Below are 23541 nucleotides of genomic sequence, written 5' to 3' on the forward strand. Positions count from 1 at the left end.
TAGCTCTACATACATTCAGGCACTAAATGTGAGTCAAAAGTTAAATCAGTTGAACTTTGACCAATCAGATACTCGCATTTGTTAGCATCCTTTTCAAAATATGGAACTACCAACCATTTGAAATTTGGACATGAATGAGAAATTATTCATTGAATTATACAACACCAAGTCTTTCAAATATCAGAACAGAGCTGTGAAAGAAAAAGCCTGGAGCAAGATTTGCAACGCTTTGACATTTCACACTCTTCCAACTGTGAGTACATGCACTAGTGTCAGGTAGCAATAGTCCAGTGTGAACACCGTATTCTAGTATGCTCGTTTAGCGCTTTCTTAAACAGGGATCACATAGCCAGTGTCTTCGTAGCATGAATCAGTTAGGGATCACAGCAGATTGGTGGTAAAAACCTCCTTAAAAACCTTTAAAGCTTTACACAGCTATGCCCTAATAGAGAAAGCCAAGTTACACTCCAAATGGTGAATACTTGTACACCGTTTTTGTACATTCCTCGAAGGTCCAAAGCCCTTTATAGTCAAAGTCCCATTCACACACACATACATTCACACACTGGTGGTGGCTCCGCTGCTGAACACTAGCGGCAACCTTTCACCAGAGGCAATTTGGGGCTCTGTGTCTTGCCCTTCAGCACATGGGCAGGAAGACGGGAATTGAACCTGCAATCTTCCTAGCAGAAGTCGACCGCCCTACGACTACACCATGTGTGAGGTTGTTGTGTAGTTATTGCCACACAACCCCCACTATTTCCTAGAGTGTTTTTTACCAAACACTGTTTTGCTCATTGTCAAATAGTAGGTCGAAGTAATGAAGTAGAATTAACAGACAACTGGCCATGCACCATAAATAAAGCACTAATACTGAGATGCAAAAAGCAGCTTCTTTGATTTTGAAATCAAAAAATCTACTGCCCTTTGGAAAGAGTAGATTATGACTTTTTGACAACATCTGGGTGTAACAGCACCTTGACCTTCTGCAGCAGGTTTCCTGTCTGCAGCAAAGTCAAGGTGAGTTTACAGTTTTATTTGCAAACAAATAAAAACATATTTCACATTACTTTAAAAACATTAAAGTTATACACGCTGATGGCTTCATACATGCTCCGGATTTAGCGCAACTCATTAAAAAGATGTGAGGATGTTGCACAAGACTTTTCTTAGAGACTGAGAAATATAATCGCTAGTAACAGCGCTGAAGCGACAAATCTGCTTCAGATTCTTCTTTCTTTTAAAAGTATGTCATAAAACACAAACGTGCTATTTTTGTTGCAGTCTGCATTACCTGTCAGAAGAGAGCACGTTCATGTGTCACGTAAAGAGAGATTTATGGATATTTATGAAAGACAATGAAGAATACAGAATGGTAGCCTTATTTAGATGAAAAAGGTTTGTTGGGACATCAGGCTTCAATGTGTGACACTTTAATCACAGACAGCATGCAGGTTTATACATAATTCCTTTGTACTTTCAGGAGCTTATTCTGTGGTTGATCGTATTCTTCTGTATCTGTGTTCAGAAGCTGACCTGTTGTGCAGAGATGTGCATATTTACTCTATTCCAGGCTTCGCATGCTACAGGCACATATTCATTACTTAGTAGCCTGTGGCGACTGTCATGAGTAGACAATGGTTGAAGACAAAAACAGTGTATCTAGCACGCAGGGAAGCTTCCACACTTGTAGCCCCGCCATGCAGATTGCACACCCAACCAGGAGTCTTTTTAATCATATTCACATAATCTTGTGAGAGTCGTTTGTGAAATCACAGATAAGCCTCCTTATGTTGCTCACATATTCCTGCAAATGAGCATGTCTGAGAAATGTAACACCTTGCACAGACTCTTGCATTTTAATTTCTGTGGCATCTGTGACCGGTCCGTCGTGTCCCTAACCCCCTCGGGGGGACCCCCAACCTTTCTGCCGCAGACCCCCAAAACCCAAGAGGATGGGGGGGAGCATGGGGAGGGGGACACATTTGATTGATGATGGTGTGAATTAAACAGAAAGAGATGGAGAGAATCCTTTTATCAGGCCAGAAACACGAGTGGATTAAAATGTAGTTGTACAACCCCTCTGTATAATGCAGCAGCCGGACTGCATATCACAAGGCAGCAGAAGCCAAGTCGAGAGACGTATGCTATTATTGCATCTACCTCGGCATGAGGCTTTGCTCAAGCAGGAAAACACGACAGAGACAAGACGGGGTGGGTTGAAGGTTCAACCAAACGGTTAAAGATTTATCTGAATCTAAACTGTGATTATGTTCAGCTTTTCCTTTGGGTAAACAAAATGAAAATATTTCTATTTGGATTTGTTAGGCTCATAAAATGTTTATAATAATAATTTGTGTTATAAAATATAGCTCTACGTGATGGAAACAAAAGAATTTTGGGTAATTATTGCTCATTCTTCACATCAACAGTGCTCTACAATAAAACAGTGACATTTGAAGGAAGCTGAATTTTTCATGGTAACAGCAATATGGAGGTCATGTGATCAGTCTGGTAGTACAACAGGGCTGTCCTTAAATCCCACTCCAGTCATCTTTTGATCTATTCTACAATGTTCCCAGTGCAGGGTTCCTACAAGTTTCTTCAAGGTAAATTTAAGACTTTTTAAGACCTTTTTAAAGCCATGCACGTCAAAAATGAAGACCAATTGTTTAATTCATTACCCATTTTATTATTTCTTGTTTTATTTATTCTAATTTTTTGACCAAAAGTCTCTTCATATCTTGTTGTTTGTGGTCTGTGCTGTGATGATTTAGAGCTCTTCTTTTTTATTATAACACCAGAGGGAATTTAGCGTGTTGGTGCACAACAACTGATACTTCTGATGGTTATTTATATCATTTGATCATAATAGACTTGGTTTAAAAAAATCTGTTTTCCATGTGAAATATGAAACCGAGAAGTTTAAGCAGTACAATTTCAAGACTTTTCAGATATCAAAATTTATGACTTTTTAAGGCTCTTTAAGGTACTATTACCAAATTCAAAAATTCTATGCTTTTAAGACTTTTGAGGACCCCGCGGGAACCCTGCAAATGGTCTTTCAATTATGATAATGCTGACATAATTTCTCCAGAGCGGCTGTAGTTGATTAGAAATTCACCTCTGAGTTGTGGTCGGAGATGTTGACGTGGAGTAAGCCCGCCTCCCTTCCCCATCATCCATCTGTTTACACTCGCACCCCGTTGCTTATAGCCCCTTACAATTTTGGTGCAACAAAAATGTATGAGGACTATCTGTACAGTAATGAGCCACATGCTGGCTTGGAAGAGGAAAACAAAGACACACATAGATCTATTTGTCTGCATTGGAATGGAGTGGAGCAGGGAGGTCGTGGCCCACCGATTGTTGCACCTACATCAATACTACAGACTTTTTCCAACTGCATTTTTTTACTGCTCCAGATTTACAATGATTTGAATACAGAAATACTCAGAAATGCAATTTTAAGCTTAATTTCCTTTTTATATGTCCTCCATCATAAAGAAAAGGGCTAAAAGAACATGAAAAACATGAGTCTTTAAAGAAGAGATGCGAGGGACATCCCATTTTTCCTTTGTGTGCACAGTCATGTGAAGAAATTAGGATAGTAAAAAAATGTAAATAAAACATTACTATTATTTTACTAATAGAAAAAAGATCTGAACAAAAATTCCTATTTTAATGGAGGTCAATGTTTGGACCTCCTGCTTCATATTAGCTATTTTTGCTCTTTTGGCTGAAATCGCCTCATTGAGACAAGTAGATGCCTTCTCTGTGGCATCTACTTGTCCCTTAAATGTGAAGTGTCTGAACTTAAACATAAGCAGAAATGACGTACTTTTTAAATTACATTTACAATTTAAAGTTTTAAATAGCCTTATAAAATGCTTTGTCAAGTTATATCACTTGGTTTACTCAGTGATGTTCAAAATGATATTAAATGTGTATGTATCCAATTGTGGAAGAATATACAAGGTTTCATAGAGTGTCCTAATTTTTTCATGACTATTAAACCAACTACAGATTCTAAAAACTCCTCTGTAAAACAAGTCTAAAATATATAATAACATAAAGGTGTGAGTTCAGATTGATGTTTCATCACTCAGTTCAGATTAGAGCTGAACCCTTTTTCAATACATTCACATTTTAATAAACGAAAAGAGCTGCAGGCAGAAGTGTGTAAAGATGTGGCAAAATGAGATATTTTGACCAAACTTTAATAACACCTCATGAAATTGTCTCAGTTTCATAAAAAGTCCATGATCTTTGAACTGCATCATGGAGTCAAAATTTGCATGACAGCTTCTAATGCTGTTATGGACCAGCAGCATGTTTCCTTCAGTGCCAGTCTCTACTGCTGCAGTGCTGATGTTTTGTGCCACTGCATAATTTATTGCCCTCTTTGCAGGCCCATCCATGCATATCCCCTTCTCATTGGGCAGGTGAGAGTTCAGCCGTTTGCTTTAACCGAGAAAGGTCTCAGACCTGGCTCTACAGCGACAGACCCCACATGTGACAAATTAATTAGAGGAGAATATACAATCACAGCAATCCCCACACATCGATATGGCTAGACAAGGATAATTTTTCAATAAAGCCCTCAGTTGCATTTATCAAACCTTGAGAGGAACCTACTGTCCCTGATTTCTAGTCAAGAATTGGCCTGTGGTGTTGAATGGACCACTGGAGGTTTAGCGAAGAACAATATATGCTTATGGAAAAGATGAAAGGTTGAATAATAAAGAAAACACTTCTGTCACTGACGTTTTCTTACACAATGTCTTCTTAAAGCCAAACTTAAAGGACACTTAAAAAAATGAAAAGTGTGACACTTTGCTTAAATTCATATTTTTTTTGTGATTGTTACTAGGTTAGAAGGAGTGAACGGTTCACTAGACATCAACAAAAAAAAGACAAAAAAGAGGATGCAAACTCAAACAAAGCAGGGCAAACAATGACAGAAGACTGAAACAACTAGGAAACTCCAAAACAAAGGAAACAGGGCTAATAATTAATAGATCCTGCCACCCAAACCCAAACTACAACCAGCTACTGCTATGCTCTCATATTTTTCTAACCTCCATTCATAGTTTAACTAATGAGCATAGCAGAATCCTAGAAATGATGTTGTTCTGCATATTTTTAAGACTTTAGTCCCTGTTGGGAACATTGCTTCCAGCAAGATTAATGATTACTCAAAAAAAAAAGAAAAAAAACAAAGGTCCCAATGCATTAACATAAACCATGTAAGATGTTTCTCATTATAGATACACGGTGGGGCAAAATGTATTTGACAGTCAAAGATTCTGCTCGTTGTCTCACTTAAAAATGAGTTTGGTCTGTAATGCTCATCATAGATGCAATTCAACTGTGAGAGACAGAACGTAAAAAGAAAATTCAGAAAAACACTTTGATTTTTAAAAAAATATATTTGTTTAATGGTGCTGAAAATAAGTATTTGGTTAATAACAACCAAAGTTTATCTGAGAACTTTATCATTTAACCCTGGTTTCCAATGAAAAAGGTCAAAGGTTTCTCATAGATCTTCTTCATGTTCTATTCTGGTCAATTCTTCCATGCAGATCTTCTCAAGAGCTGTGATGTTTTGGGGCTGTTGCTAAGCAACATGGACTTTCAACTCCCCCCATAGATTTCCTGATGGATTGAGGTCCAGAGAAGGGCTAGACCACTACAGAACCTCAATATGCTTTTCATATAGCCACTCCTTTGTTTCCAAGGTGATGTGTTTGGAAGATCTGCAATGCTCTCTCTGATGGATGGAGGTTTTGGAGCAAAATCTCACCATTTATGGCTCCATTCATCCCTTCCCTTATCAGTTGTCTTGCTTCTTTTGCAAAGAAAAAAAAAAAAAAAATCAACCCCAAACAATGATGTTTATACACAATGCTTCAGAGTGGGTTTTGTGTTCCTAGAATGAAACTCAGCATTCTTCTCTCCAAAAACGGTGAGTAGTGTTTATACCCAACAGTTCCATTTTGGTCTCATCTGACAACATGACATTCTCCCAATCCTCCTCTGGATCATCCAGATGGTCTCTTCCAAACTTTAAACAGGTCTGGACATATGAGCAGGAAGGCCTTTGGAGCTCTACAGGATTTGAATCCATGATGGTGTAGTTATTTACAAATGGTAGCGCTTGTTCGTGAGGTCCCAGCTCTCTCCAAGTCATTCACCAGTTCCCCCATGTAGTTCTGAGCTTTTTCTTCACTGTTATCAAGAATATTTGTACTCCATGAAATGAGTTCTTGTAAATACTGCTAAAGCATTATTTTCTGCTCCATTACACACAAAAAATAAAATGTTGAAAAATAAAAACTCTGATTTCCTGGTGTCTTTTTTTACATTCTGTTTCTCACAGTTTAAGTGTATATGATCAACATTAGAGACTTCTATCCAATTTGTGTAATCTGTGACTGCTTAATATATATTTTTGCCCTTCTGTACATATTCGGTGTACAGTATATAGAATCTGAAATCAAACGTTTCCACATCTGGGAGAAGATGAGGCTCAGTGTCTTTACCAAGAATACTTTTTGTGTTCTGGCCTTGACAGTCCATGGACAAGACACTTAACCCCAGGAGGGCTCTGAAGTGTGAATGTGAAAAACTGAGCAAGTCAACCATCTGCTAAGTGGCTAAAATGTATAAATATTGACTATTTTTGTTTCTTGAACTACTTCTTAATGTTTCTCGCATTACAGATGTTTGAAATCTAATTTCAGAGATCTTTATGCAAAACACCTTCCTAGTGGGAATACGCCGTGCCAACACAACTTTATAACTTTCAAAAATAGCAGTCTTTACAGCTTTTTGACAATAATATTACATGGGCATTTTAAACAAAACATTAAGAGAACATTGCCAGTTACATAAAACTACAATAACTGAAATAATTTAGGTTAAAATATAGAGCCTGTAGAATCTTATGGTTTGTCTACCAAAGGAATGAACTTTAGTTCACAACAGACAGATCTAAAGATCTGAAGCAACTAATGCTTGTTGAAGATTAACAACAACTAACTAAAGTCAACTAACTAAAGTCTACCCTCAAAGGTAAGAGTCGCTAGATTAAAAAAACATAAAACATTCAATATTGTAAAAGCCAATAACGCTAAGGCTTTGTTCATTAGTTGTAAGTAACTTTGGATAAAAGTGTATTTTAAATTATTAAATGTGATACTAAAGTGCTTACATTGATGAATTAAGCTTAAGGATTAGCTCAGCTACTAGTACATTTCTGAAAGCCTTAGAGGATGTATTAAATATGTGCATGTCTTTTAAGCAAACACATGCATATGTTAATAGTTGAAGTGGGTTAATGCTACATTTATCTGCCATTTCTTTGCAGTAAGAACCTTCATTCTGATGCAGAGAGGCACAGAAAAAGAGAAATTGAGTGGTTTTTACAAGGCCCTAACCAAAATCTACAGGCAAAGACGCCATCCAGGGATAATTTAACAATAAAATCCAATGCATTCATTCATTTATTCAAAACCATGGCGATTTCAGAACTTCCAGCTATAGATATGCATTGTGAATCTGATAGGTATAAATTCATACTGCATTTTGTAGTATGCAACTTTCTCCCAGCTACTTGTGTCGTGGTCCCATCATCCCTTGAGCGTTGTAAAAACTCCATTTGTGTAGTTTTATCAAACTGGATACTTGAGGTCAATTAGTTATTTGATAGACATCTATTGAAGATGCATATTAGACAACTAATTCACATAAGTAGATGTCTTTTAAATATGATATATGATAGATTTAGATGTCTATTAGATAATTAATATGCATCTACTGTAGATGCCTACTGGACATCTCTGACAACTCTACGACCTCTCTGTATGCAGAACACTATTGGTAGAGATCTAATAGAGTAACTAAATCTTCCAGTGTGCTGCAAAGTGGTTACCCTTTGTTTTCAAAATAAAACACTTCCTGTGGACGTCGCACACTGCCTTTGTGCAAGCTGAACTTCAACATCAATGTCCTGGTGGGATTTGAAATAAGGTTCCAGGTAAGGCAAAAAGGCTTTGCTAATACTGCAAGTTGCAACTGTATTTGATGGCCTTTGCCCAGTGCTGACAGGCTGATGTTGTCCTTGAGCCTGAGGAAAGCTGATTGGATCAGAGCTGATTGAATCACATAAATATTACAAAGAAAAAGCTAAGCAATTAATAAATAAAGAAACACAGTGAACAATAGATTTAAAGTCTGTTTTATGCAATTGAAAAATATATTCTGTTGACCATAGCTAATGTACCATCAGCAGTAAAAGTGTAACCCCCACTTCTGATTGATAGAGATAGTGCAGGTAACCTGGTATAAGATGTGAAGCACCAACAGATTGGGAGTAGAAAACAGCTAAAGTCCTCAGTTTCTCTGGTTTTCAGTGGTCTCAACAAGTTATGACCTCACACTCGAAACAATGAAGATTTATGTGTGTGTGACTGAAACACTCATCTTTACTACTCAGCACCAGCTGACATCTGAAGCAGATAAACTGCTGCACGCCTTTGTTTCGTCTTTGAGTGGACTTGATAGATAGAATCGGAGCAATGAAGGCGGGGACCATGACCATTTGAGCACTGACCTGGTTTTCACTGTAGTCACCATAAAACACAGAGCCAGCATCCTGGGGACATGTAATAACATCAGGCCTTTGGTGTAATTCACTATCTCAGTCTGTGGCTATATAGCAAAACCCATTACATTTGCCTTGTAATTTGATGCCATCCCGGCAAGGGGATTCAGGTGACTGCAACCCCCCGTTAATGGAGTTCCAGTGATAAGGACAGGTCTGTTTATTAGCCACATGCAGTCATGCGCGGCAAGAACAGCTGAGCGCAGGCAGGTGTCAGGCTGGCGAGGGCTCAGGCACCGCTGGCAGGCCCCGGCACTCATTTCACGCACGTTATTGTCACAGTAGCTCTGTGAATAAGGAGGTCACTTGGTGCACAACAATATAACTGCTGAGTGATGAGGTTTCCTCAGAAGCACATTGGTGTGAACGACTCTCCGCAATTTGGTTTGTTTCTAGAAATCAATGAGTCATCTGCGGTTTTGTTTCGATAAAGAAAGGGGAGGAGCTTCCTTCACTGGGGCATTACCAAGTATGTTTTGCTTTGTGGAAGCATCCAATTTCAAAAGCTCTGCCAGATTAGAAGGGTTCATAGTCTTACACAATACCAAAATGTTGAAAATGACAAATGAAAATTTCATTAGGACACAAAACGCAAAAGATAACACTGAAAGGTTATCTCCTGGAGAATGTGCGCTCGCAGACATTTACAGAGCCTTGAGGAGAAAATGAACTTCAAATTAAAATGTCTATTTGATACATTATCCTAATAGGCACGGAAGGGAGGAGAGAACTCCATGGTGCTCTCATCCCTCAGCCCGAGGGGACAGACTTGGAGAGTTGTCATTACCAACTTAGCCCATCAAAATGAGCCTGTTGGGACGTGGATTTACAAAGATTGTCTGCTGTTTTGACAGGTGTCTGTGCTGCTTAGTTTATCAAGCAATTACATAAATAAATTGAGCTATCTTTCCATAAGAAACATGATTGATCCTTCTTGAAGTCATACAATTTAAATCTAGGTTTGATTTGAGTATTGAAGAAATGTAAAGCAGCTGCACGTGAAATATTTAAATAAAAGCTACCTTAAGGTTTTATCTTCCAGAGGCTAATTTGTCAAATTCAGAGACCATTTGGCTTTTTCAGCAAAAACACTTCTGCACCAAGCTGAGTGTGAGACAACAACATACATCTAACATTGTGTTGTACAAAACAGCATTTAGTCTGAACTGTTCATGATATTAATTTCAACAGTCTGAATTTACATAATAGAATTTTTTCATTATTGTGGCCTCCTGTCCTACAAATATTATATTAGAGCAGAAAATTTCAAAAATAATTTTCTTTTATTTATAAAATGTAGTTGAAAATCTGAATCATTTCAGCTCTAGTGTCATTATAATAGTTTGTGAAAGTCCCAAATACAGAATACTGGAGTCAGTAGAGGAACATATAGGTGATTAAATCAAATGAGACACAAATCTAGAAAACACAAATTTTAAAACCTAAACTAAGCTAACCAACCCCCAAAAAACAAAGCTGGTACAAGATCTGATAATAATCAATCATTAACATAACTGTACTGAGGGGTGCTATTTAACAAAACTAAAGTGGATGCAGTGACGGCTTACTAAAACCTGGGTTGTGTCTGAAATCACCCTCTTAACTCCCTCTAGCACACTATAAAGAGCGTTCACCATTTTGTCAGTGTTGAAATTTATGATTCAAAAATCCAGTGCCTTGGAAAGTTCCTAGAAGTCTCTTAGAAAAACCAGTCTGCATCGATGTGCACTTGATATTAGGAGAACCTCGCTAGTACTGGGTCGGACCCCCATTTGCCTTCAGAACTGCCTTAATCTCAGGTGGCATAGATTCAATGAGGTACTGGAAACATTCCTCAGAGAGTTTGGTCCATACTGACATGATAGCATCACACAGTTGCTGCAGATTTGTTGGCTGCACATCTGTGATGACAATCTCCCGTTCCACCACATCCCAGAGGTGATCTATTGGGTTCTGGTGGCTGTAGAGGCCATTTGAGTCCAGTGAACTCATTGTCATGTTCAAGAAACCAGTCTGAGATTATTCCGGTTTTATGATATGGCACCTTATCCTGCTGGAAGTAGCCATCAGTAGGTGGAACACGGTCAGCAGCAATACTCTGGTGAGTTACGGTGTTGTAACCATGGTCAGTTGGTACTATGGGGCCCAAAGTGTGCCAAGAAAATATCACCACCACCAGCCTGAATCAATGATACAAGGCAGGATGGATCCATAGTTTCATGTTGTCGATGCCAAATTCTGACTCTACCATCCAAATGTCATAGTAGTAAAGGAGACTCTTCAGAGCAGGGAACATTTTCCAATCCTCTATTGCCCAGTTTTGGTGATCCTGTGTGATTTGTAGCCTCAGTTTCCTGTTCTCAGCTGACAGGAATGGCATCCGGTGTGGTCTTCTGCTGCTGTAGTCCATCTGCATTCAGAGATGCTCTTCTGCCAACCTCTGTTGTAATCACTGGTTCTTTGAGTTACTGTTGCCTTATCAGCTGGAACCAGTCTGGACATTCTCCTCTGACCTCTGGTGTCAACAATCCATTTCCGTCTACAGCACTGAAGCTTTACTGGGTATTTCCTCTTTTTCTGACCATTCTCTGTAAACCCTAGAGATGGTTGTTGGTGAAAATCTCAGTAGCAGTGGCACCAACAACCATGCCATGTTCAAAGTCACTTCACTCATGTTTCTTCTCCATTCTGATGCTCATTTTGAACTGCAGCAGATCGTCTTGACCATGTCTACATGATTGTGTCTGCTGCCATATGATTGGCTGATTAGAAATTTCTGCACTTGGACAAGTGTGCCTTATAAAGTGGATAATGAGCTTAAATCACAATACATTATGTTTGGAGAATTAGTCATTAAAAAAAAATATGTAAATGTATTTTTTATAAACCATCCAAGTGTCCATTATCAGGACACAATGGATTTATAAATAGTCTTTGTAAAATGTCTGCATTTGTTAGGCTTTTACTTCAGCAAATGGGTGACGTCATAGTTAACATTTTAAAAACAAAAGGAAAGCAGTGAGCGTGTGCCCAAATTGCTCTAAAATCCATGGCACTAAATAGTTCCACATTAATATAGTCTTTTAGAGGTTAGGGAGCAGTGAGGGAATTTGGACACAGCCCTGGTGTGAAGATGAGCGAGAAGCAAAAAACTAACGGTAGAAAACTTACACAGAATACCAGCCAAACGTGGAAAAAAAGCAACAATAAAAAAAGAAAAGAAAATCAAAGACCTAGATCCTCACGCCTAAGCTGAAGAAAAGAACAGTTTTTACACTATGTCTATAACAATCTTTATGTGGAGGCCAGACAGCAGACATGCAGGCAGGCCTTTTGTAGCCTTTTTAAAGTGTGACCCAGGAGCCAGGGTTTTCTGTAAGTGTGCCAATGCGGACATGCTTCCAGCAATACTCATGCTTCTGCCAGCTGCATCATCTGTGCCTGCACAAAAGCATGCCCTTTGAAAGGCGCTCGACACACACAAAAGCAGTGATGCGTGGTGCACATGCCTCAGTGTGCAAACACGAATGCTCACGTTACTCCTCACACAACTTCACATAGCCACTAAAACGAACTGTTGAAATAATTCAGATGTTGCATCTTTCTGTGAGGATAAAGCTGTTGAATCCACTCTCCTTTTCAGTGAATCATATCCCCTTTTTGGATTAGATTGTCATCTTTTCCCATTTTTTTCCCCAAACAAAAATACCAAGGTCGCTTTGGAAATATTTAACAAGAAATCTAATACACTGAAAAAGAATGAGGCAGAAGCGATGGAGCTGATCTGTCCTCTAGCTAAACACTCACAGTGAGTCATACCAAGTACACACATTGCTGTAGAAACACTCAATTATGATTCAAATCTCCATAACAGGGTAATAATTTGTCATGTGACCATCTGCAGTGCATCTCCTCCTATTCGGCCTGAATGTAGTTATCCCCTCTGAAAGTGCAAATAAAGGAATGTGTGGATTTATTTCTAACTGTAATCACCACAGAATCTGTGCTGCACTGATGGATTAATCACATTTTATGTGAATTTTGCAACCTATAAGAAGCTCTGGAGTTTAGAAACATTTAAAAAAAAATCCCTCCAGCAGTCTTTGTTTTACTGTTTTCCTTCTTGGATTTAAAACTGTGTGAGGGGAGGAAACAATACCAGTTTAGACTCAGCACTGTAATTATCGCCTGCTTTCTTCAACCAGGGATGTACACGGACAAGGGCCTCATAACAGGTGACAGAATGCCTGCCAGCCACCCCCGGTTCCCCACCCCCACCCCAGAATGGTGACTATTATAAACCAAAAACGTATGCTCTCAATATATATGCAAATTATGCTGGGTCCCAAGGTGAAGTTCGCAGAGCAGCAACGTTGCTCGCCTCTGTTTTGCTCATTTGCAAAAATGTTGAAAGTAACAAAGACCACAGGAAATTGAAAAATTGTTGCTAAGTATTAGAGAAAGCAATCATTTTCCCTGGGCAGTCTAATCCTGTAGAAATTGATCTCACCTCTTTTCCTGACATGTATTAGTAGTGAAAAACACATAAGAGAAAAATGCCTGTCTCAGTGTTGCCTGGTGGGAAATTTGTTTGGTTGCAGATTTCTTTTATTTATTAATTTATTTTTAATCTGGTAATGTCACAAACTAGTGAGTCTTTGCTTGCCCACCTCAAACCTCTGTTAAAGCGATTCACAGGTTTTACTGCTGAGCAAAGCTGAATAGATTTCCTGGTCCATCCGATCTGCACCAATGCAAATCTCACCATTTGTTATCTAATTTTAAACCGGCTGATATCATCTTGCTAATGCATTTGCTCTTTCTTCGCGAGGAAGTACAAATTAGAAACGACAGTCTATTACCCAGCGCTATGACCTTCGTGATGGAACATAATATAAAAAGGCCCACAATGCCTTCATTTGAGGGAGTTAGGCCAAGGGCACAGTTGTGATTAATTAACCTAATTAATTTAGGCTAAGATTATCCAAACAATTATTTCTCAATAAATCAGGGCAAGGTGTGGCAATAATTATTGTAGTTAAGGTTAAACTGAAGCATTAAAAATAAATGTTTTAATCAAGAACACATTTAGTCATAAATAATGTTGAAATTTTATAATTTCCCTTCTTTTTTTCAAGGGATTTAAAATCCAAAACAAAGGGAAAAAGTTTCTTCAAGACAATTGATTTTCAAATAGTTCAATTCTAGGAAAAACAAATATAAACAAATAGGTTTTTTTTTTTTTACACTTTTTCATTATTTAAAAGGAATTTTGTCAATGGTTAGATAATGTAAACAAATCCCATATAAAAACTATAACAGGTGTCAGGCATCAAACTAGGCCTTCTAAAGAAGTGCTTTCACATCACAAAAATAATTCGGGAAGTCCCACTCCTATCATTTTTATAATCTATTTTCAAAAGGGTTTCCTGTGGTGCTTTCATTTTAATGTCATTTTTAGGCAAAATCAAGAAACCTGTAACCCTTTCTAGGACATAGTTTCTGCAGAGTGGCAGGAATTTTTCAGAAATTTGTCTGAGCTGTTGGCGCGGAGTAAGCCTCCACTGTTTACACTTTCTCCCACTAGCTTACAGCCCCTCACAACCCCAACCTAACATTACAACAAAAATGGCAAAAAAATATGTATTAATGGTTATTATATAGACAAGGAAAATGAAGATGTACATGGAGCTAGTTGTCTGCAAGTGGATGCATTGGTGTGGAGTGGACCAGGGAGCTGGTGCCTCGCTTGCTGTAGTATCACACCTACAAGCTTTTTCAAACAGCATTTTTTGTCTGCTCCTGATGCACAACAGTTTGAATAATGAAGAACTCAGAAACACAGTTTTAATCTTAATCTTCTTCATATATAGCATGTCCGACCAACATCATAAGAAAACGGTACACGAACAAGTTAAAAACAACAAAAACACAATATTCATCAGAGTGGGTCTCTAATAAACATCTTTAAACAGCAAGTAATTACTTTAAAAAAAATATATGCCCTCTGAATTTGGTTTATTTCACAATGCACTTTTGAAACTAGATAAAAAGCACCTGGACACTTCATGTAGCCTATTAGGTGGGTGGTGGGGTAAACAATAAAAAGGCAAAATAAAAACAAACAGCAAGTGAAAGTTAATAAAATGTAATCCCCTGATTGTCAAAATTATTTTTATGTTTCTAATTTAGGATGCATGACACTGATATTTCCTGTTCATTTGTTTGTGACTTCTGCTCTTTGGTCTGATGGACAGTTCAGCCAAGATCTCTTCTAAACCCTCTAGGTGGTCCAGGATTTGCTTGTTTTGTCTGCATTGGAGCTTGTTAAACACAGCAGGCACTGAAGCGGACTAAACACCAAATACTTGGCATCCAACTCAAAGACCTTAAATTAAAGGAAATTGGATTTTAGTTAGTCTCCAATCAATGGAGTGTATTTTTTTAGTTGATTCATTTTCTGCACATACTTAACCATTTATCAAGCAAGGAACCATATGCCACTTCTGTAATAACTTCAATTTGCATAAAAATGTGATCTTGTTTAGGAGAAGTTCTAAAAATATGTTTATGTAATGATTTTAATTTTAAGGCTGAATTTCTCTATACTTCTGAGAGTGCCCCATGAAAGGTTAATCCTGTTTATCAGAGGAGATGGATTCTACCTCAGCTGTCATTGACATATATTTGGTGTCCCCAGGTAGAATGCTAATTAGCCACAACATCCTAGTACACTCATCAAACTGTAAAAAAAAAAAAAACACCCTGTTATCCATGGCAATGCTAATGTTGTCATCAGCGTAATAGAAGCTGGTTGTTTTCAAGTATTGATTTTCCATGTGCGGTTCAGTGTTTATGCATGTATGTGGTGCTATTTAAGGTTTTGTTATAGGCTCAACAGGTTGTAGATTTGATTTAGTTCAAACAGCTGAAGCCAAACACTGGAAATTTCCAACTTGCCATGCTTGATTTTAAACCTCTGCATGAAGAGTAAAGTACTTTAATGATGAAGTCTGTGACCTGTGCCAAGAACATGAATATCAGCCACATAAACCCAAACATGGTAAACATAGAAATATTAATGCTATCAAAGCCCCACTACAATCATCCTTAACTTTAGGTGTTACGGCCCTCTGGCCTGATGTGTTTGCATATGTCTGGGTCTGTGTTTGTTCCTCTGCAGAAGGTGCATCTCAGACTTCCTCTGCTGTTAGCCCCGCCTCCTGCAGGGAAAATCACCTCTCCTCATTCCACTCGCATCACCCAATTACCAGGCTGGGATAGGGGATATATAAAGGCTCGGGCTTCCTTGGACCGGCAGAGGCTGAATTTCAGTTTGTCTCAGACTGCCCGTGCTGTCAGTCTCAGCTCGTTTAGCCAGCTTTCCTTGGTGTTGCTCGTTGTGTTAACTTTTGGTTGATTTTGGTTTCCTGACTTTTGTGTAATATTTCCGTTATTACTTCTATTGCTGACAAAAACAGAATTTTTAAGTTGTTATTTGTTCGTCCACTCTCTTGTGTTCATGCTTTGTTTTCCTCTTTTGTTTACACCATACTTGCAATAAACAGCCAAGATGCCATCCTTTCCCGGTCCCTCCCGATTTTTCATTTTTCTTAATGCTACACATTTCCCTCCTAATTCTAGCAATGGAAAAAGGGACGTAGCATAAATGGGAATTTGTCCGGGATAATAATTAAAAAAAAAAAAAACGTCATTTTCTAGGACAGTTTCTGCAGAGCTGCAGGAGTTCATTAGAAAGAGTTGTGGGTGGTACTGCTGGGACTGAAGGAACCTTCTTTCATTTCCCATCATCCCTTTGTTTCTCCCTCTAGCTTACAACGCCTCACAACCCCATTACTACAGATTAGTGGTGCTTCAAAAATGGCAAGCAATATTGGAACTATTCAGACATATAGTTTAGAGCCAGATGCTAGCTCAGACGAGGGAAACGAAGCGCATGGATCTATTTGTCTATCAGTAGCTGCATCGGAATGGAGTGGAGCAGGGAGCTTTACCCTGACGATTGTAGCACCGGCTACAGGATTTTCCAAACTGCATTTTTTCATCTGCTCCTGATTCATTAGAGAATATAGAGAAATGTAATTGCGTGTTCCCAATCAACCTTCATTTAGTTGAACAGATTCTTTACAATACACCTTTCATCCTTGAAGTCAACAGGAACATGACTAATTAGCACATTATTATAAAAACGCAGTAATGAATGTTCTATCTCTGTTTATATTACATGAAGTTACTTAGAAAAAGGGCGAAACAGATGCTCAGGTAATGAATTCAGATAAACAGAATCAAATTTGGCAGCGGGAGCATTCACAAATGACCTAAAAGTTTATTTTCCTTGAGTCTTTAAAAAAAATTTTTAAATGACATCGCTAGCTGACGGTGTTTTTCCTCCACATTACTGATTCTCAAAATTTCCCTTTTAAAGTCTGTTTATGTCTGTCTCGAAGCTTTTCCAAACTTTTCCCTTGACAAATATTTTTGCGTCAGTGCCTTCTGTGACCTTTTATACTATTTTTTTCATGTTTAATTTTACAGCATCACATCATGAAGCCCAAAGGAGATCTCGTAAGTAAAGCAAAATTATGCTTGATGCCCTGAAAACAGATATGATTTGCCAAATAGCAAAATCTCAGATAAACCTTGAATACCTATTGATTGAACAGACTGAAACTTGCCTGCTTTGTTTTTTTTCTAAAACAGTTTTAAGGCTAAATACCTGTAAGTGCAATGCACAGTCTAATCAGGCATTCCTGTACTGGCAGAAGAGAAGATAAAGAAGCCTACGCATTCATTCTGAGCAGCTGACATGGGAGAACCTCACCGAGCATGACTGTGGGCAGATGGTAGAGATTTTATATGGTTTATTGCTCTCACTTTCACTGGGATTATTTATTGAACTTCCCTTTTCTCCACAGCCACCCAATGCTTTTGTGCCCCTCAGTATAAAATACATTTTTGTCATGGAAGCAGTACATGGAGCTGGAATTTAAGATACTATTTACAGAAATACATTGACGGTGGATGCAGATTCCTCTGACAGCTCTTTAATGAAATACAATGACAGATTACGTTTAGGGTGTGAGGCTATAAGAGTGTAGGCAGCAGGCAAAAGGGGAACTAGACTTCAAGTATCCCACAGGCTAAATGAAGAACAAACATGCACTATGAAACGCAGCAAAGAAGGAAAGATTATCATCTGCAGATGAAAGGCAGGCAGAGAGCGAGAGATTTGTTTGCTGCGACACAGCTGTCTTATTTGCAAGGTGTTGAAAACCACTTTTCCAAGAGGATGAAAAGATTCTTCTGAAGCCAAAAGGGTCTGCTATCATTTTTGGGCAGCTTGAGCAGTAGAGATGTTATTAGCATAAATTAACTCCCCCACCAAAGAGAGAGGAACATGCTAGCTCCTTTCTGCTTTTCACACTTAATTGCCCTATTTACTGAACAGTTGCCTGTGGACAACAAATGCACACACACTCCGAGATTCATACAGGACAACAGGCAGACACAAGCCAAATAGGGCATGAGTGATACACTGAACTATCTGCCAAACAGCATTAGATACAGTATGACTGGATCTGCAGTTTAGGTCCTTTCAGACTTCATCTTAGACTATAAATCAACAGCGCAATGTTTGATGCTGGCTTTCATGACATTCTTCTCTGAGACATGTCTCACCAGCTTCTGTGTAAAAACAATTTTCATGCATGACGGCCAACACAAAAGTCTTCTTTAGAGCAGTTCATACTTGTTGCTTACTCAGTCAATTTGTATTCTATTTTAAACTTATCCATCAGTGGCAAAGGCTCTCGCTGTTTTGCACTGTGCAACAGCCTCCTACGGTTAAAGATTAAAAAAGACTCACTGAAGTGACCCTGTAAGCAAAAGCAAGGTGAATTATAGATGACTGCACCTAATGGACTTTAGCTTCTCTTCCCAGATCTACTGACCTAAGGCTGTCTTCAAACTGACATTACCTTTAATCTCGCGTTTTATACATTTAATAACGTTTAACTTTAAATTTGCTTTTTCTGTCAATAAGTTTAAACCAATTATAATGGCTTAATTAGGTGGAAGTTTGACGATTAAATGGACAATATTTGAATGTCAGTGGTGTAGACTGAGCAACGGATGGCGTCTTTATAAGTGGTCTCTCTTATTTAAAGTAAATGTGATTTTATCTAAAAGCTTAACTAAGAAAAACTGGACAAATCAAATTTTAATGCTTTGAATGTTTTGTCTTTATATTCTTGGTTCATTTTTGATTGTTTCTGTATTTTCGGTGAATAATAATAAAAAATTTAGCAAAAATATGTTTTTATGTTTTTTTGACAATTGTGGACAATGAGCAACAAAGGTTTTCAGAACAATTCTTTGTGACATTGTTTTAGCGAATGTTTCTTAGGGTGCTGGTTGCATGTCTGAACAACCTGTTGCTAAGACATTCGTTTCAGGGCTGGGAATCACTGGGTACCACACGATACGATGAGATGCGCGATACATGGTAAATGGTAAATGGCGTATACTTGTATAGTGCTTTCTACCCTCCTTCGAGGGCCCAAAGCGCTTCACAGTCACAGACCCATTCACCCATTCACACACACATTCACACACTGGTGGTGGCTCCGCTGCCGAACACTGGCGCCAACCTCCCACCAGAGGTAATTCGGGGTTAGATGTCTTGCCCATTGACACTTCGACACATGGGCAGGCAAGGCGGGAATCGAACCTGCTCGCTTCCAATCAGGAGTCGACCGCCCTACCACTGCACCACGGCCGCCCCATGAAGGGTACCCAACTCTGGGGATGCAGACAGCAACCCTAACCCTAATGTGGGACCAGACTAGGGTTAGGGAAGTGAGAATGTGTAGCAACTAGGACAGACATAAAATCTTTTGGTTTTAGTGAAACAAGTTAAGAAATGCACTAATGTGTTTGCTGAATGCGACAGTAATGATATAAGTTAAGAATTTTAACAAATTCCTCTGTATTTTCTCTAAATGTTTTACTGCTTACCCTTAACAAAAGTGTCGGTTTTGTGATTGCATTGTTGAAATATAAATGTAGTTTTTTGGTCTTAAGAATGCACTACATCTTTCAAAAATCATCTGCTGTAATTAATTTACCTCAGACTGTATCATATTTCCACTCTGATGCTTCATTATAGACATATTTAAAAAATAATACACATGTCTATGAACTTCAGAATATACAGTTCATGCATTTCTGGCATTTTAAGTAGAATTTTTGAATATCACTTTGTTTTGTTTAGCCTGACAGAGCAACTCACTACTGTGAGCTATTATGTCATACTGATAAATGCCAACTCCTCTTTTTATGCTCAGGCAACAAAAAGCAGATGATTCCAGAGGATCATTATTTTTGGACGTTTGCTAATGCAGTCACATCAAACTGGAAATATTCTGCCAATCTTTTGTCTTTTCAAAAAAACTGCTTTTCAGCCAAGTCAAATAAACACAAGCATCATTTCTTTCATATTTGGCCCTGAGAATTGTTTTTTTTCCCTCCTTTCTTTGTTCAGGGTGATGTACGGCTGAATCAACTGATATCATATCTCCCTCTCTGGATCTGATAAAGTGGATCGTCATTTCCTCTATTTCCTATTTATCAGATCATACATTTTAAAGTCATATATCTTCACAGTGGTCTTCAAACAACAGTCTGAAGGAGGGCATGAAGTTGTGGCTGCATTTTAGTGTCAATCTGGAGGCTATAGACAGAGCCCAGCAGAAGTTCAGCATTTTGGCATTTGGAAGCAATGCTAGATCTGACAGATGTTTCAATCAAAGTGTATTTCATTTTTTTCTAAAACATTTGCCTTGTAATTTTTAACTGGCATATTGTAGTTGTTTTTATAAATAGGCTTAATAAGATCATTTAGTAATTAATGAGCAGTACATGTAAGTGTCTTGCAGAAAGCTGTAAACACAGGATGTTGATTGTGAAATGAGTATAAATGTTCTGGATGACGCCTTTTCAAGTTGCAGGTGGTTTTATCCATTATGCTAAATTACAACCAGCTGCGTGATTTTGGAGGAATCAATATTATATTCTGTTTAAGTGTGAGGATGGTTTTGACTTAATGCCTCTCCATTCTTGGCTTTTATAGACATCATGATGGTTTAAAGCTTTTTCAGATGAGATAGAGGTAATATAACTGTAATGTACTTAAAAATGCTAAGTCTTATGACAAATAGCCCAAATATGTTTAATATTTTTTTGATAATAGTGCTGTATTTTTGGTTATCACTATGAAATAATCAAATAAAACTGATCTAAAACCATTCCATTGTACACGTGGGCAAAGCTTGATTTGAACAAGAATTGAAATGAGTGTGACTCGAAAATATGGGCAATGAATCAAGCTAGAAATCAAACTAAAGACGGAAGCAGACCAGAACAGATGGAAATATCATGCAGTTGTTCATTTGGGGGCAGTGGTGCCTAAAACATGCTCTGACCTGGAAGGGAAAAAAAACAAGGCAGAAAACCAATAATTCTGCTTGTTTTGAGACTATAATGTAATGATCAGAACCTTCACCTCCTATTCCATCAGACTTATTCCATCATTTTGTTAAAAACACTCTCATGAAAATTGTGTAATGTATTTTAGGCATGTTCTTGTAGGATTTTTATGATGGTGGAGGATATTTATAAAGAAAATTAAGATTAAAACTATATTTCTGAGTATTTCTTTTTTAAAATCATCCTGAAACCGAAGCAGAAGAAAAAATGTAATTGGAAAAGGCTTGTAGCAGTGATATGGGACCTAGAACGGCATGCTCCACTCCATTCCGATACATTCATTTGCAGAGAAATAAATCCATGTACGTCTTTGTTTTCCTCATCTAAGATGGAATCTAGCGAAAAAAAACCTATACGTCTGGATTGCGCCTATATGGCTCGCCATTTTTTTTTGCACCGATGTAAGGTTGTGGTTGTGAGAGGCTGTAAGCTAGGGGGAGTACGTGTAAACAAAGAGATGATGAGAAGTCAGGACATGTGTCCCGCCCACAACTCAGAGGTGAATTTCTAATGAACTACTGCCGCTCTACAGAAACTATGATTTTGGCTAAAAAATGGCATAATCATAATCAAAAGTCCACTGGAAACACTTTGACAATAGATCAGAAGATTATAACACGATTTAATTTGAGTCCCTTCAGGTTCTTTCTGTTTTTTTGTCTACTCAAAATGAACAGCAATCTTGTCACTTACTCTTGTTTTCATACATGCATCCTTTGGTTTGGTTAAAACAGACCAGAATTTCTTTTGTTAATCTGGACCAAATCTACAGGTGCAGATACGCTGATTGTGATCTGGACAAATCCAGTTTGACCTGTTTGAAAAGGTGGTCTCAACCTGCTTCCAGATTATTATGGTTCCCTTATTGTGTGAGTAAGCCAAATCTGACCCAACTTCAAATAGAGCCATTTTGAAAATGACAAGCCACCATAGCTGTGCAGTGAAGGAAATAAACATTCAACATTCTTTAACAACAACTGTTTTACAACTTGCATTTGTCATTGCAGAGTAGTGAGCAGAATGTGTTGAGATAAACTTTGAAACTTTGAAACTTTGAAAGTTGATTTTGACTTCAGTTATTTGTATCTGTAACAAAAGTAAAAAAGAGAATAGTTTTTTAGCACTCACTCTTGTTGAATTGCACCAGGGTTTACTTGCAAGTGAGTTGGACCTTTGTTTTCAGGCAAACCCCAAGTAAAATTTCTTTCTCACAGACTAAAACGTATTATCAAAGGATGAAAAGCATGGGAGAGGAGGTATGCTCATAATGATTACATTTTTGGGTGACTTTAATTTCACAATGAACAATGAATGTAAACTGAAATATGTTAGAACACCAGTTTAAGCTTAGGAGTGACTGGATGTTTAGATACTACAAAAGGTCAAAGAAGGCAAGATAGTCCACAACAAGGTGTTGTTCACCTTTCAGCTTATCCCTTCCAGGATCACCACAGCGAAAGAGCTTTCACTACTTCACATATATTTTTTAAAAATACCCTTCTTGACACAACCCTTTATTTTTTCCACGCTGGGGGACTGGAAAAAGGGAGACCCAGACTTGGGCCCTCTTGTGGCTACATACTTAGGTCTTGTCCAAGGACCCACACTGAATGAAGTTCATAGCACATTCTGGGAATTGAACCCTGATTTCCACTTAAAAACTGAGATAGAACCATCCAGAATAACTTGTAACTTGACTTCTTAGTCACACAAAGAAAGAAGAAAAAAAACAAAATTCTCTCACAAAAAAAATAATAAAACTGAGTGTGTCCGGCCTGTATTAAAGAGGCACACTGGACGTGCAGCGATGAATACAAAAAGGAATAAAAAGGGCTTCAGGGAGAAGGGAATGGGGTTCATGACTAGACAGCATGCAGGTCTTCAAAACTGCTCTGAAAGGTCAATATGAGTCAAGGAAGCCTCATTGTTCTTTTAACCTCTTCAACCTATAGAATAAAATATGAAGACTAATTCAGCAGCAACAAAGAACTTTCCTGATGAACAAGTCATGCTTTGTGCAGCAATGTTCAATTAGGTGCAATCAGCTAGCACAGAAGTCCAAACTAATTACAATGAATCATTTCCTGAGAGGTGACTCATAGTGAAGACGTTCAAATACAAAATGCTTTTCTCCACAAAGAGGACATCTGCATTGCAGTTTTTTATTTCTGACTCTTCCCGTGACCTATCTTGTCCTTGTCTCTGCACTACATGCTTGGCTTGGTGACAACGTCAACTTGTCCTGTAATGTACAATCACATATATGTGATAAATCCTCACTGCTCTGATTTAACAACGTCCCCTTT

The 23541-nt window shown here is 38.1% G+C and overlaps 1 protein-coding gene across 1 annotated transcript in view; it reads right to left on the reverse strand.

Annotated features, from left to right (window-relative positions):
- The window catches only part of LOC112158994 (kelch-like protein 12), a 145982-nt gene that overhangs the window by 106063 nt on the left and 16378 nt on the right, over window positions 1-23541 (reverse strand). The gene's annotated exons all lie outside the window — the stretch shown is intronic.

The sequence above is a fragment of the Oryzias melastigma genome, linkage group LG7, assembly GCF_002922805.2.
Source record: "Oryzias melastigma strain HK-1 linkage group LG7, ASM292280v2, whole genome shotgun sequence".
NCBI classification, from domain to species: domain Eukaryota; kingdom Metazoa; phylum Chordata; class Actinopteri; order Beloniformes; family Adrianichthyidae; genus Oryzias; species Oryzias melastigma.